This window comes from Branchiostoma floridae, chromosome 11 (assembly GCF_000003815.2).
Source record: "Branchiostoma floridae strain S238N-H82 chromosome 11, Bfl_VNyyK, whole genome shotgun sequence".
Taxonomy (NCBI): Eukaryota; Metazoa; Chordata; class Leptocardii; order Amphioxiformes; family Branchiostomatidae; genus Branchiostoma; species Branchiostoma floridae.
Genome location: NC_049989.1, coordinates 2,306,745 through 2,320,278, shown reverse-complemented (window position 1 = coordinate 2,320,278; position 13,534 = coordinate 2,306,745). Strand labels below are relative to the sequence as shown.

Sequence of the window (13,534 nt, the reverse complement as noted above, 5' to 3'; positions counted from 1 at the left end):
GTTTTGTTTTACATATGTATTTCTACCGCTGTGCAGCGTGTGACATTCGTGTCTTTAAGTTTGTATCTAAAAATGATAAAGATAAAAAGAGTTAACAACTATCATACGCAGGCAAGTGCACTTCCCGAAATCTATTGTAAAATTCCAAGCCCGAGTATTCTTGCAAACACTAACAGAGATCTTATGCTTTTCCTGTTTCTAGTGGAGACTACAAAATGACAGACGACAAGTACTTTGACAAGTTTAAGATCTCTAAAATGATATCAAAGTCTGAACATGGAGGGTTTGGCTAAAAGCCAAAAGGACCTGCCACTCACTGATGTCTGTATTTATTTATATATCTGCTAGTATAGGGTAGTTCCTTCAGTCAAGCTACAATCGACGCCTTGTATACATGCCATGGTATACATGATACAGCAAATCTCTTGTTATTTTCAGAAACCTTGCGGAAAAAGAAATGAGAAAAGGCATATCAAGTTGCATGTTTTATGTTGTCAAATCATGTTGACGATATCTACATCAGGAAAACATATGAGATTTGACTGTGAAGGAAAAGTCTGTGGTAGCACACGTCGAAACGCAATCTCCAAGAAGATGTCTGGTGTGTATATATAGTTCAGTATTCTATGGAACGGAGAAGAATGAACACACAAAGCACTGGAAAACACACAGACTGACGGAAAACACTAAGCCGAATCCTATATATGTCTGCTTGGAGATGTACAATACATAAACAAACACAGAAATCAGAAAGTATCAACTCATTTTGGCTGTACGTCAAGCTTCAACTTAAGTACCTCGGGCCAGCTGAATGTTCAGACGAAGCTACGTCAATGTACTATAGTCATCTGTCATTCTGTAGTCAGGCGAAGGCTACAGGAACTAACATTACCTGTCAACGAGTCAACATATAGGGGCACTTAGCACATTGTCGTGAAGCAAATACTCCACAGATTGAGTAGACGGCCTGAGCACCTGCAGAAAAGATTTCACTGATTCGGAAATCTGCTGCATGTGACCTTCAAAATCCAATCCCCTGATGAAATAAGGCAAGTTATTCTGGTGAATGACATCAGCGCATTGATTTGTACCTGACGAAGTTTTGTTCTGCTCATTTCAGTGATACTACTATGAGCGTGGTTGCAGAAGTGACACCAGTATGGTAGCTTTGATCGTGTAGGTGTAGTAAATAATACTGGGTTATAGCCATGCTTTCTGCACTTGTTAGCTGTGATACCATGTTTTGTCACTTCATGGTGTCTATTGTAAAGATTTAGACATCTTTATTTCGTCCGAGTTTTTTGTGGTCTAGTTGCATTTTTTTCGCACTCATGCAGTAGACGTGCAGTCTGCAGAGGATACCATCCATAAAATGTACTTGCTGGGGCCTAAGGAGGATCCAAGAACTAGAAATGCTTGCCAACACCATGACAACTTGAGGGGGGTGTACTCAATCACCAAGAATGAACGATGGCATGCGGGGCTCGAACAGCAACTTAATCGGTCGGAAAATGAGTGAGCGGTCCCGAACCTTGTAATCTTGCACAGGTGTTACCTGAAGATACCGTCCAAGGACGAGTCTTAAGTAAGGATTAACTCCTGCGCTGTTTCCTTTGTTACTTATGTATAACTTAATTTTGACATTCGCGCCCCAAAAGCCACAAAGTCGTCGTCGATTGAGTAAGTCAATAGGGTGGATTAAAGCAGTACGAATAGAGGTTTCCTCAATCAGGGGGTCGGGGACGTTCAAAGGGGGGTATGTGGTTGGAAAGTTCAAGGCCTATAGGTGAGATGCCTTATTCATTGGTTATGTCTCTATGGGTTTGCATTCCTTTGACCTCACCACGACATGATTGCCAAGCTGTGGCCAGCGAGGGTGAATATTTGATCCACCCACACTTGTAGTAGACTTAGAAACATACACGTCTTATCACCGACTGAAGACGAAGAATGTTACACCACGTCTTTGCATCATTATCACAATGAATGTTTATACATGCCCCGCTGGTTGACAAATATTCATCAAGAATATTAATACACAATATCCTCCTCCACAGACCTTTGTTTGTAAAACGATAGTACTGGGGAAGTGTCCCGGTGTATGCTGAGTCATACACACAGCTGAGCACACATTTGAACCAGGTGTCCTGCTTGTGGGGGATGTGGTACTTTTTATAAAGATATTAGAAACATATGGGAACTTTGCTCTATGCCATTCAACTTGCAAATACAGAGAATACATCAAGGGTGCTTAGCACGGCAACCTTTGTGTTACTCTGATATGAACACAGAAGTTTTCATTTTGGTACTGTAGAAATTTTTGGGATGTTTCGGAAGAGGCATGCAGTTTTTCTTAAATGACACGAAACAATGATCTGATGACCTAGTTGACCTCATGCTACCTAATCGCCAAATGTAGCCAAGATGCAGCAGTTTGGGCCAATCACAGGCATCCCTAACATTTTGGTGATGGGTTCTTAAAAGTGATAAAAACATGTCTTTCTTAAACTTCTCAGCTCTCAACGTAGTACCAATCTCTACAGGACCGCTCCACATACTACTAGTAGCGTGTGTATCGGTTTTGGAACCTTACACTTGCCACATGAGCGAGAGGAGAGGTTTTAACGAGCTCCGGAAAGGGACTAAATGTCATCCCAATAAACTTTACCCATTTCTAACCGCCAGATCGCGAGGCGAGATTCCTTCTACGGTCATGGGAACATTCTGCACAAGTTCAAGTTTCAGGAACAACCTACACATCTGTTGTGTGTAGCCCAACCCTTTTTCTTGTACCCTTTTCCTTGTGTGTTGACTGTCAAATACATACTGTGAATATTCAAACGTTCGCGGTGGTCTTATTTCCGCAGTTTTCAACTTTACTTCGCGAATTCATGATACCACGAATATATGCGTTTTCAACGTACAATTTATTACAACTGTAGTACATCAAAATTGTTTCAACCGCAAAAAAATACCACAAAAGTAGACGAATTTACAGTAATTTGTTCCTTGAATATACACTGACTGGTGTTTTGCAGGTACGGACTGGTCCAAAGTCAATCCGTGTGTATCTCTTTTTCTTTATCTACCTCCCTTGTGTGGCCGTTCCCACAGCCATAGGGCTACCCTAACCCCAGTGCGGGACTGAGATTACGCAAACAGTGATTTGTGAACAAAGCGAAGAGGTAAACCATGTAACAGAATAGGATCAAGCTAAGCACTCGCTCGACATGGCGGAAGATACGTTGAATACCCTCTGTACGACTCTTTCACCATGCAATTGTTTATCACTTTGTCCCCTCTAGAGGCAGACTAACAAAAAACGAGGTCTACTAGAGAACAAAACTGAAAGAAGTGGTAGACATTGTATGATAAGAGATAGAAGACTGATATGAATAAGACATGCCCGGAGAATGCATATAGTATGGGAGAGAACAGAATAGCGAAGAAAATTCCTGACGGGAAGCCAGTCGGTGCATGGAAAAAGCAGGGGAAGGCCGCGAGAACTAACATGGTGGTCGGATGTAGAAAAGGACCTAGCTAGAAGGACTTGGTACTTAGTGACAAGAGAGGCACAACACCGCACCACACACACACATAAACACACGATGCCAACATTTCGCTGTCCACCCATGAGTAACTCAGGATAGAAAATCCGGAAGTTGTACAAGATTTGTGCCTAAGGATCCTCTCACACTGGGATTCCCTTAAAATCCTCGCCTGTCACATCCGAGCGAACCCCCTGTATAGGGAGGGAGATCCCTCTCGGCTTTCTTAAGCCTGCCCGTGTGTCTTCTGACACTTCAAGTAAGACACCACTACCAGCAACCCTTCTGAGGTATTTCCAAACACCAAGACTGGGATCACTCGGGACAAAAGACGCCAGCATCTTTCGCAGCTCTTCCTTTCAGACAGGCTCCCCGTTAGCGCATAGCTAATCACACATGGGTACTTTCCTGGGATTAGCCCATATTTCTCTTCTTGCACGAGTTTACTTTGGAAAACGATTGGGGAGGGGAAGTTTGCTAATCCGATGTCACAGGCGACTGGACGCCATGATAATAATGACGGGAATTTTTGTGAATCAGCCAAGAAATAATTTGTGGGGAAGCCAGATTTGATACTCTCTAAGAAGAGGTTCGGCTCGAGCTTTCAATTTCAAGTTTGGTTGGTGAACAAAAGAAGAAGACTTGACAAAATAGAGAGTCCGCTAAAACGACGCTTAGAACGTCCAAAACCTGAGCCGAACCTCTGCTTGGAGAATGATCTTTGTAGCGACAATGAAGAGAATCTTAGCGCTATTTCAGTATATTTATTAAGTTAAAGTTATATATAAAGTTAATTAAAAAGTTTTGAAATATATTTCTAAGTAACACTTACGCCCAATTTTGTCTTTTTGATTACTTGTCACAAGGAGGTTAATCCTATATAACCTTCTTGCTTGTCGCTATATGAGACACAATTTGTTTGAATTACAAGAGGAAGTACAGTCTATTTGTGAAAATCGTGGGTTTGTCAAACTTGCCTAATTGAAGCATTTCAGACATACCTCAATCTTCATGGCTTGCCATTCCAATCAAAGAAGAGGAGTATTAGATCAGTTTGTCACGAACAAATTAAGTGATCGAAATACACGCAATTTGTTACCTCGTCATCGATTCATTAGAAGGATTCAATTTCAAAGGAAAGCGAATTGGTTCTGCGGAAGATTACTCGCAATCCTAGAAACATTCACCTGAGAACGAATGTGATGGGTGTCTCTCACATTCTTTCAGCGTCCGATAAATGAACTGGAATGTGTTGTAATTATGTGGCGATTAATACTAATTTTCTAGATGATTATGCATAACATTGTTGAGTTAATAGTCGACGGTTATCAGTACAAAACTAAGGAAAACTTTCAAGACCAGTTCATGTAGCGTCACAGCGAACATTACGTTGCAAATTTGTCTCAGAAGAGGTCCAAATCGTTTTAGCATTTTTGTTTTTTAGACTGGGGTATGGGATGACCGATGTCTTTCATATGGGAACTTCGCGCATTAGAAATCCTTTTAGTATCATCTTTAATTCCATCTGCTTAAAGCCCGTATGAGCTTTAAGAAAATCTGCTTAATACAAGATTTGTTCGGAATCATCAAAAATCTGGACTTACCAGAATCAATAGGTAAAACGTAGAAAATCCAACGCCGGTGGGATCAGATAGAGTTAAGCGCAAGAGAGCCACTTTGACAAAATCCTGGTGACTTGTGTGTAACGCTTATGCCACAGGCGTCCCAATACCAATGCAGCACGAGTAAAACGTACATAGAGCTGTACTTACCAGAATCAGTATGAAGCCGTAGGAATATCCAACACCAGTTAGTGGAATCAGACAGACTTAAGCTTGAGAGAGCCACTTAAAAATGACTCAACAAAGTCTTGATAACTTGTGGGTAACGTCAATGCCACAGTCTCAACACTGCACGCCTAAAAACCGTATGCCTATTGAAACCTGACTATCAAATAAATGTGGATCTTAGTAGCTTAATTGACTGAGAGGCAGTGCAGAAGAAATCAGATATCAGTTTCTTCCAACAGAAGTGGATTTGAATAATGTTCCTGGTCTTTTTTTGAAAAGTGACCTCGGAAGGAAGGAAAAAATGTTGGGCGGATTTCAGGATCCTCGCAGCCTGATGGATCGGAAACCACAACAGACAGGCAAAATGGAGGAGGTTCTTCGGGAGGTCAAAGGTCGCGCTGCATGACGGGAGGGGCAATTTTTTCAACGGCAGAAGAGACGTGCAGACATGTGGAATGAAAGTCAAGTCAAAGTTAATTGCAAACATTTGTAAAACGGGTACGAAGTAGGGCAAACTTAAGTATATTGTATAAGACAACTAGCTATGTAAGTATCATTAAGCTAATAATGTAACAATAAATATAGATTTAAGGCTATGCAATATTCGAAGAAACACAGTGTACAATGTGAAGAAAATGCAGAATCTTGACTTGACTAGAAATGTGGAACGACGTTCGGAACAACCGCGATTTGTAGCAGATGTATGAGTGTTCGTTTTGCTAACCACCCACGCAGTGTGTGTTGTAGGGTATGTGTCTGTCATCGAATCACATGATCAGAGTGACATTTCCTAAGTATGACAGGAGTGAGGTCTTAATCTCCAAGCACCGATAGCCATACACACTCCTAGGCCGGATGAACTCCTTTGCCAGTTTTTGATACTATTTTATGCTATGGTAGGATCTGCTTGGAGATTAAGGAGGCCTAGCATTTATACCTGACTACCCCTTTACTAGACAGAAAAACTCTGTTAGTACAGTTACGGTTTGGGCACCATATCATGGACTACTTAAACATGAAAAGTCTCAGTTTTGCTTGTTGGTCACAGTGAGCTAGCTCTGATATGTATTGTGGGATGAGTATTGCAATGACTGCTGGGATGTTCTCATTTCCACCACTATACTAGACTGATGCATGAGACTAATGCACCAACAGTTTAACCTATCCATCCCAGATGTAACAGCTTGATTTTTTTTCTTATCAAGTGCACGTGCTTCCTAAATATCCGTCATGTGTCAGTGTGGCACAAAGACAGGACTTTCCCCACAGTTATGTTAGCTGTCCTCTCCTTCAAAAATCCTTCCTCTTACAGGAAGGTCACGTTCAGTCTGTAGGAGATAAGAAACGACGGAAAACGCGATTTTTCACCGATATTACATAGTTTCTTTGCCCTTGGAACTCCTTGTGTAGCAAGAGACCTGTCACTGGCCCGCCCACGTGCTTTGCTATCAACATACCTTTACCGATATTTCTTGACATGCTACATTATTGCTTTCGTAAAAAAGCTATGTATATCCGTGTGTCTGTGTGTGCGTGCATGTCTGCCTGTTTGCCTGGCCTGCTATGGTTTGCCTGCCATGTCTGTCAACGTGATAACTGGAGAAAGCCTGTTCAAGCTATAGTTCAAGCTATGGTCACAGATTCATGATTTTTGGGAAGTGGGTAGTAGGTATACGTAGCTCTTGTTCTTTACTAATTTCAAAAATCTTGTGGTTTAAAATCATGAGTTTATGAAAGGCAATTAGATTTTATGGAATGCAACGATTTCAATACTTCACTATACATTTATATTTGTCAGTCAGTCAGTCAGTCCCATAGCTTTATAGTCTTATATGAGTAAAGACTGGTATATATAGGTTCTCACCGCCCAGATCTGTATCTAGAATTTACCCTTAGCTTTATATATGAGCCAACTATTTGCCCACCATGTCCAACACGTAATCATCTGGAAGTCAAGTTTAGCCACACCTATGGTGGCCATGCAGTGGCCACACCTTGTCGCCACCTACCGGACCAACCACGTATTGCAGGAATTCCGTCGGTGAACCGCAGGGCGCGCGCTTCCGTCGTTACAAGAACACAGTCCGTATTTTCTGTAGGAGCTCCTCCCTGCAATTCCGGTAAAGTCTAGACGAGTCTGTATTTGATAACGAGGGACATCAAAGCACGCCGCCGCTCTTGGCAGCCCTTCCTTAAACAATGGACAGTCTTTACTCTCTTGTAGGAAGGAAAACCGCAAGAGACTGTACTACATCTTAAGTCCTTCTTGTTCCCAACTAAAACAACCGCACGCTACAATACACCGACTCATGGCAACTTCCTGAAATCTGTTCCACTTTGTTTATATTGGTAAAGTGAACAAAATGGTTCTAAGGAGGTTTGATTAGAAGATATTAATCATTGACTTCTTTGGTCATTTCCTCAGTTTTTGTTAGCCGTACGAGTGTTATTGTCAGTGTATTTAAACAGCTGAAGTGGTATATCAAGAATATGCCGATGTTGTTCTGGGGTTTAGTTGAGGTGTGGAAAATATTCGAAGGGAAGTCATCGTTTATGAAGGGCCGATAGAGAGGTGAGGCATCTAATATCATGGCGAGATAACCTTGTGTGTGGTGACCTCAGGGGACCTGCATGGGGAGGGGGGTACCGTCGACGTTCTACGCTGAATTAACAAAGGCAGCGACTACGTTGTGCGTTGAATTGGACAGGCTAGCTTTGTCTAGTGCTAAATTCAGGCGCCCATTACGCTATACCGTTACGTAGAATACCCTGAGTACAATTTACATTGAATTTGAGGATCCCGGCTTCGAATTACTTGAGATCACACGCTATGCGAAAAGGGCATACCGTTCAAAGATATCCTGAAACATGCATAATGTTTTACTGTTCGAAATGGAGATGTTTAAATCATGGTCTATTCTCTTCGACAAGAAGTTGTTAATTTATAAATCTGTTGCCTATCAGTTTCTCATGATCATCAATTGCAATGTATGCGAAGCTTTAGTTCGTGTCATGCACAAATCTATGTTGCAATCATCTTTGATATTTCTTAAACTTAACGTATACCAAAGTCGGGTACCAAACTACTTTCCGCTTCTTCATTTAACTCCTTCGATGTTCCGGACGTTGAGAACTCGTGTATGGTCTTCTCGTCTCAATGTGACATATCAAAAGGCACGCCCAAAAAGTTGGGTGGTCTTTCCTCCGTCTTTGACAGGTGAACCCACCTCCCCACCTCCACTAGCTTCTAACATTTGAACATATTCTGAAAAATGCAAGCATCACGCCAAATATCAAACTGGAACACTCTGGAATTGAGCTGAACGTTGGCACATTTTGCAGTATCAAATACATTTCTAGTCATTTCGAGTCACGAATACAAAGCCCCTCGGCCTGTCACACATTCAAGACCTTCCCAAGACTTTTGCTCCCGACCACCTCCCCAACCAAGGTCAGCTCTGGGATGGGAGTAGCCCGAAATCCATCTAAATCTTAGCTACAGTTTACTCCTCTGATTGCACCTGAGGAGAATATGACATCCCAGACTTTGATTTGTAGAAACTCATATCGGGCTAGCGTAGACGACTTTTGAATACTAGTACACAACCTCGACGATCAACTCCCGACCACAGATGACCTACATCACTCCTAACCATGGTCTGGAGAAGGTCGGGAGTCCATGCTCAACGATGTGTGACATTGACTTCAGACAAACTTCCATAAGTTTTAGCCAAACGCTTCATCAATGTTCATTAGCGCAGCTTAATTGAGTTCCCGACAGACAGGGCAAGTCTGCCCTACTCCCAAGGTACATTTATAGCACTAGTTATCGATTCCGTACTGCATAACTACATCAAAAATACATGAGGATCGCACAAACATTACGCAAGTAGATCTACGTAGATCGTTCCAGGAAGAAAGCAGGAAACAGGAAAACATTACAGGAAAAAAGCAGATTATCAATTCTATATGCATATGAGAGTTAAGAGTTAAGTACAAAAGAGGATGAGAGATGAGGTCATTAAAACAAGTGGAAGAGTAATCTGATTGACATGACTTCCGGTGTATTCCTACATGTCCTATGATGTAAGCAAGCAGAGCCTCCATTCTCGGTGCCTTGGCGCCAGGTCTTTTTAGGGTTAGCCTCTTTCGCAGACCTTCTATGTGCGGCTAGCGTTTTGCTCGGGTTCTCGACTACCGAGGAAGGCTCGATGCCACACACCTAGGCACTGGCCCATGTTTAAGATAGCAAATTAGCGCGCGTATCTGTCTGAGAGGGAGGCTAGCTAGTGCTAGCCTGGTATCCAGCCATATTATACCTCCCATGTCTTTTCTGTCCTCTCCCCAGAAGAGACTCGGGAGCTATTATGTGTATTATACGGCTGGATACGAGGCTACACTAGGGCTAGGGCGTTGGCTTCGAAGAGAGCCACCATGCGTTGAAAGAGTAACATTGCAGCTAGCATCGAGACTTAGAGCATGTACTAGCATACTGACGAAATAAAGTAGAAAAGTCGGCAGTCGCGGCCTCTTTTATGTATTTCATAACAATCATTATTAATGACCGTGTCTTTTATGAAAAAAGCAACCATGTGTCAAGGGACATTATGAGCCCTTTATACATTATTTATAGTATACCTTGTCTGAAACTTTGCCCACGAGTAGAAATGCTACAGTTGATTTAACCAATAAGAATCGACATTGTCCTGGCCTTGGTATATTTCCAGTTCAGAACTTGATATCGGGAACCATGTTGAAGTCTACATGTGAGGTCCTAAGCCGGTGAAATGTTCTGACCATGTCGCTTTTTTCCAACCGCGCACAATCAAGATGTTATCAAGAAAGGAACAGACGTCATGGTCACAGACAGGTCAGTTGTTACGAAACCGCAGACTTAGCGACAGATCCAGCCCCAAATGCTCAAAGCTAGCCCGACCGGCTAGTTGAAAGGTACGGACAGACATGTGGCTAGTTAACGCGGTGTCTCTCGCTCATCAGCGACAGGGACAAGCGGCTGTTAGGACACTTAATATGGCCGCCTGCGGAGAGAGTAACAAGATTACACTTCTTTAAGGGCTCGCTGAGGGCCAGAGGAGTTTCCTTAACATCTGGAGGTCCTCTGGAGACAAGACTTAGGATTATGGGACACGTGCCTCAGCTGGTCTAGCCAAATGTCTTAGAAAGAGCTAGCCTGGGTACCATCCGATTTCTACCGGGGCTCCTACTCTCGCTACCATTTAGGGGTAGAAATCTGATGGTACCCAGGCTAAGACAGAGCACTCCGACAGAACGTATAGCATCGTATAACCCTACTCTATGCCACCCATAAGGTCGTGTTCGCGGATATGAAAAAATAAATGTAATATGCCGTCTGTAATTTCCAAATGTTGTGTTGGGAAAGTATAGTATTCAACGGACGACATTCTAGTGCAACGTTGACCAACTTTACACTAGCCTTAAGAAGAATCTGTATCATTCCTACCTAACCGAAAATCCTACTCTATTGCATTCATAAGGCCGTGTTCACGGATATGAAAAAATAAGGATGATATTTTCAAATGTTGTGTCGGGGAAGATAAAATTAAAGTATTCAACGGACGAAATTCTGATGCAACGTTGACCAAGCATCCAACAGAAACGGTGATAAATTCTAGCAGAATAACTCCAACACATTAAACTCGAGAGATTACCCGATGACACATTGCAACTGAGACACCATGTCGCTCAAGGGTTAAATGGTGTCTATCTAGCTTATCATTATAGAAGGTTGACTTGGCCTCTGATTAGTCATAAATACAAGCAAATCACCAGTCAGGATCACCCAGAGTCCCGCGTATGCCCTCTATAAAGGCAACGTTACTAAGGCGACATATGTTTTATTTCAAAGCATGACTTCTGTACATTCAAATTTTACGGCAAGTCTGTTTGGTATAAGCGACACATCAACATTCGAAAGACTGGACCTGTATCGAATTCTTTGTTTTGCTTACTTAATTGGAAGTTATTTAATGCCTTTGGCCACTCATATAAGATCGCATTTCGCACTTGAAGTCCGAATAGAACAAAGCCACAGTGCTGTTATCCTTACACATGTAGTCACTGACTCTAATATCTAAAATTTGCTACAAATAAAAAAGGCAGTAATTTTTACTGTTGCCCAATTGCAGACCAATCCAAACCGCATATGGCAGGAACGTACACATGAAGCTGATCAAAGTAGCCTTAAGAAGAATCGGTACAATCTGTAGACATCATGTCGTGTTGAGTCCTGATCATGACAGCTACACTATATAGGGATGGTCACTCTTAAAGTGAAACAGACCTTGACTTGGAGATGAGGGTTTGCATGGAGGGTCCTGACAACGCTTTGCGCGAAATTCGAGATGGTTCAGAACGCCTTACGTCAAATTTACGAAGGCCGGCAACGCTTTACGCTAAATTCATAAAGATTTTTGGGTCGGCAACGCTTTACGCTAAATTCTAAAACGCGAATGAGAAAACCAATGGTGGGGAGGCTGATCGAAAATAGTACGGCATATAAGGAAAAGGTCACGATTTCCCCCCCACCAACCTCTGCTTGGAGAGTACCACTACCAAGACGAATATTTGCATTCTATCAAAGATAAAAGCGGGCGGTAGAAGCAATAGTCTGGGACAGGGCAATATGGAGGAAAATCACGGAGAGGAGCAAGGGGCCAGTACCTGGACTACGGAAAGATTAGTCTCTACCAGACTGTCTATGCTGGACATTATAGGGAACATAATTTGCCATGGGAGTTTTGCTAACAGAGGAGTTGGTCGGCCGCGCAGCCTCCGGAGTGGAAGCTTAAGTCTATGGCCTAAGTGTGGACTGACTCCCTTGGCCAATATCCGATTTTTTGCCGAATTCTACGATCCCCATAACCCCGTAGGAAGGCCTGGTGGAGGCTAGGCAAAGATAGACGCTCCGCTCAGGGCACCACACCGCTGCGCTGCGCACTGTCCCCTGTCAGATACGTGTCTGTCAGAAGATAACACGCAAGATAAACAACCATGACACTCGATCCGACGCCCAAAATGGCGCAATGATCGTATCATTCCCAAAACAACCGACCATTTAAAGTGATGTAGCTGTAAACACTAATCAAAGCGGGCATGTTCGCACCAATTAACAAGAAACTAAAGAACTATCAAAGACAACTTGCTGAAATGGAAAACAGATTTTTTTGTATCCTTCAAAGTCTTCAAACAGATGGAACCATCAGGCAGACGGCCGGGGTCATGAGGTCATGACCTGAAAATTAGCAGACGACGTTTATACGACCGGAGGAGTGAAAATATGGGTCACACTACGTCAAAATATCCTCCTAAATTCCAGTTATATGGAACAGAATATACGTTACGGTATCAATTTATCTTTTGACATCAGTGGAAGTAGTAGATCAGAAGGGTTTGAAACATAAACATACGCGGAGAAGAAATATATTAAGCCACGGTGAAAGATAGCGCACCTGGAAGCCAAACGACATAGGCCACCCATACGAAAGTACGGTACAAAAAAACATTAAAGCATGCATCCCTACCTTAATTCGTAGCAGTCGTGTCTCTTCTGACCAAAACGTAGCTAACACGACAAGAGATCGTCGATGTCAGTCGATGCGAACAGAGATACAGATGTCAGTCGCTGAAGGAGAGTGCAGCACATTACGGAACCGACCGCAACCCAGAGTGCTGGGTACTAAAGTGGGCCCAAATCTAGTTTACCGGGCAATTATTCGCGCTTGGATCGATTTTTGTTCTCCGTCACGTCACGTGACCCACGCGATGACATCATTACAGGTGAGTCAGAATCCCGGTCAGAATTTTAGATAAAGAAAACGAAATCCTGACGACCGTTATCCGACCTGTCGTGATATCTATCCACGTACACTTCCGTTCGTTCGGCCTAACCCACTGGGACTCAAAGATTACTGTCTAATCAAAACATACTGACGGTTCTATGAACGAAGGGCGAAACCATTCCTGTGAAGGGGGTGCATAACTGATTCTATTTCCTACTCAAAATGGGCACATTATCTGTTCTTATATCCGTCCATCATCTATAAATGATCAGGATAGCACCCTTGGGACGGGGTAAAAAAATCAGAAAGAAAGCGGAATGACCTGAACTCGTCCACAAAATACCTGTAAATTCAATTACTATATTCCGTTCCGGAT

The 13,534-nt window shown here is 42.7% G+C and overlaps 1 protein-coding gene across 2 annotated transcripts in view; it reads right to left on the bottom strand.

Annotated features, from left to right (window-relative positions):
* Window positions 1–13,212, bottom strand: part of LOC118425928 (matrix metalloproteinase-24-like) — a 56,140-nt gene extending 42,928 nt beyond the window's left edge. Inside the window, exon 1 of one of the 2 annotated variants that reach the window (XM_035835094.1) lies at window positions 12,901–13,212. The gene's annotated coding sequence lies outside the window, so the exon portion shown is untranslated. Of the gene's footprint in view, window positions 1–5,320; window positions 5,404–12,900 lie in introns of those variants that run through there. The other variant, XM_035835097.1, reaches the window with a different exon arrangement.
* Between the last annotated feature and the right edge of the window lie 322 nt (window positions 13,213–13,534).